This window comes from Clarias gariepinus, chromosome 14 (genome assembly GCF_024256425.1).
Source record: "Clarias gariepinus isolate MV-2021 ecotype Netherlands chromosome 14, CGAR_prim_01v2, whole genome shotgun sequence".
Lineage (NCBI taxonomy): Eukaryota > Metazoa > Chordata > Actinopteri > Siluriformes > Clariidae > Clarias > Clarias gariepinus.
In genome coordinates, this window is record NC_071113.1 from 27545840 (window position 1) to 27549223 (window position 3384).

Consider the following 3384-nt stretch of genomic DNA (forward strand, 5'->3'; position numbering starts at 1 on the left):
TGTATAAGCACATTATATACGTACAGAGGAGTTTTAATCCAGAGGTAGCTATACTAGCTTACTAAAGTTCACATTATCAGCTGAGCAACATTACTTATAATATAGCTTTATATAAAACGCCTCTTACCAACAAAGCGATTTTGACATTGTAAGAAATGTTACTAAATTATGCAAAAAAAAAGACGAAATATTGTTTCATGGTATATATAAGACAGCTTACCTATGACGTTCCCCATGATTGAGCTATCATTAGCCCCTCTTCCATCAATTTCAAACAGATTTAACAACAGCACCTTAATATAGTACATTTGCATCTTATGTCCTTTCGAGCATCAACTGACTGCTTTTCATCAACTGACTGGTATTTCTCTATGACTTCTTTTAAATCATGGTAATGATGTAGATTCCTACTGTAGATAGCCTATGTTTGTCATGAAGGAGAAGATTAACTTCAAGTCATTTTTGTATAAAAACTTGCAAATATGGTAATTGGAAAAGGAAGTAGTTGGATATAAATACCACTGGATTGAAGCTCCGAGGCATATTTGTTTGACAAGTACTAGTCAAGTCATATAGGGCAATAAGCATCTTACATTTATAGTCATATACAGTCATATCAAGTCTGCTTATTTGAGTAACTGCTTCTTATTATGCAAGATAGCTTATAGGAAACTTATTTATTTTTAAGAAGGCTTAAAACCACCTGTGAGCTGTGAGTATTATATGATACTTTTTTCTGTTATTACAAATCAGTTTGCTCAGAAATCAATATATTTTCTAATAATTAAGCGTTGCACATTGTAATTATTTATTTAACACTACTGCATTACTCATTGTTTTAAGAAAACTTTATTTACTGCATTACTGAAATTATTGCTATATTATCAAACAGTATATAGGGTTTTTATGAAGCTGTTATTTATGTTAATCGTATGTATTGTGATATCTTTACACTAGCAAAGATCAGAAAAATGTCAAAAAATACTTTTCTCTTCAGAGTGGGTTCCCATAGTCCTGTGCACAGTGTGAGACATAAATACAAAATTTTCGCACATTGGTTTTCACAACTCAGATGTTTACACTATTCAGACAGTTGCCTGTGGTGGAGACACTGCATGTGGTACAGAGTTTGTATGAAACAGAATCTCTCGTTTTTTTCTCACGAATGTTAGAGCTGACAAAATTCTTATTTAAAAAATGTACGTGGTGCACTGTATCAAGTGCTATTTTATTAGTACTTAAGAGAGCAACGTGGGTGACACTTATATGAATATTTATAGTTTAAAAAATAAAGAATATTGTCTGATAGGTAATAAATCTAATTTACCTTTTTTGTTGGTAATGCACTATTAGTGAAGGTCAAGGGAATCACATTAATACCATCTCTACTACCATATATATATATATATATATATATATATATATATATATATATATATATATATATACACACACACACATAATATATTGTTTCAATTCTCTCTCTCTCTCTCTCTCTTTATATATATATATATAGAATTAGTGCCTTGATGCAGGCAAATACAGTATATCTTTATTGTCTTTTAAGTTATATAACTTATGTTTAAATATATACCATATATATTATATATATATATATATATATATATATATATATATATATATATATATATATACACACACATAATATATTGTTTCAATTCTCTCTCTCTCTCTCTCTCTTTATATATATATGGTATATATTTAAACATAAGTTATATAACTTAAAAGACAATAAAGATATACTGTATTTGCCTGCATCAAGGCACTAATTCTATACCTCAAGTAAGTGACACAATATGCTGATTGCCACAAGATATATATTTATCACTAAGAAATATCTTATAAATACCTTCCTAATTAACATTTTACATGTTTTTGTTTTTAAACTTGTCACCTGAGGTTTTATCACAACCCCAATCCCTGACAGCCAATTCTTAAATATGTACTTTTATATAAACATGTTGATTGTGTATATAGTCATTATTATATATATGCATGTTTTTTTAAACGCAGATTAAAAATGAAGAAAGCTGTAAAGTGTTTCCCCATCCTCATGAATGCTGCCATTGTAGTCTTCATTTCTTCAGTTGTTTGCTACAAACTGGTGGGTTTCCATTTTAGATATATGCTTTGATTAGACATTTTCTTATCCTGATTTTTTTTTAAGAACAATGTTTTCTTCCCAACAGAATCCATACTGGACATCATCTCCTGTCTTCAAACTGGACATGGCACCAAATTCTGTTGATGACCAGTTTATAAATTGTGAGAACCAAACATACAGGCTGATTTCAGAAAAGATTTTACAACAAGAGTTAAAATCTAATATTAAGTTTGCAGAAGCTTGGAAAAACTTCACAAACAGTACTAATAACTTTACAAGAATAATAGCGGTCTATACCTATGCACCTAATCAACTTTATTCGGATCTCAATAATAATGTGAGTTCAAGCGAAAGTAGTTACCTCGGTAACTTCAGCTTTAAAGCCTTTCATTTCTTGCTTACACGTGCTATACAAATTTATCAAGTAAAACCTTGTATTGACGTTTTCCGCAGAACCAATGTTAGCTTTGATAAAAACGTTCTTGGCCATGAAATGCGATTTGGCAGATTAGCATCAACTTCACTTAAAAAAAGATATGAAGAGTTTCGGCTCAACTTCCTGTTTTAACATTAAAACGTGCTTTGGACATTGCCAAAATGTCTATGTTCTCTGAAGAGGAAGAGGTGCTGATCCCACCTTTTGAAAAATTCAAAATTATGAATATTACAGAAAACCAGATGAACTGTGGTGCCCTTTACACTCTAAAGAGCACCGGGAATTTTGGTAATATGGACTGTGAGCCTATTAAAATGAACGTAGATACAATTATTGGCAAGTAAACATGCTGGTGTTTTTGATGATTTTAGTGTGCGATGTAATGCTTTCTAAGCAACCATATTTACTGAAAATATTTAACAGTTTTTTATAAAGTAGTAATTTTAACAACTTTTGTTTTTCTCTGAATGGATTCTCACAATGTTTTGTGCCACACCATCAAAAATAAATGTCTTTATGTGTAATTAATATGAGGGTATAATTCTCCTACTCCACATGGCCAAATCGTCATTAAAAAGAGAGGAGTGTTGCCATTCTTTTTTTTTTATCTTAAATTGTAGAAACAGGCACAGAATGTTTGAAATGCATTTTGTCATTAAAATAAAATATTAAAGGTTTTGTAGTTGCTATTATAAGGAAAACACATGAAAGAATCAAATTTGGATGCTACACAACAATAGAATAGAGACAAAAGTAAAACAGAATACACACACCACTGTCAGATATGCCAAATATTTGCATGTAAGTAAGAATTTAATATTAT

The 3384-nt window shown here is 30.3% G+C and overlaps 1 pseudogene; it reads left to right on the plus strand.

Annotated features, from left to right (window-relative positions):
• Positions 1-619: 619 nt before the first annotated feature.
• LOC128540854 (erythroblast NAD(P)(+)--arginine ADP-ribosyltransferase-like) lies at positions 620-2905 on the plus strand (annotated as a pseudogene).
• Positions 2906-3384: the final 479 nt, after the last annotated feature.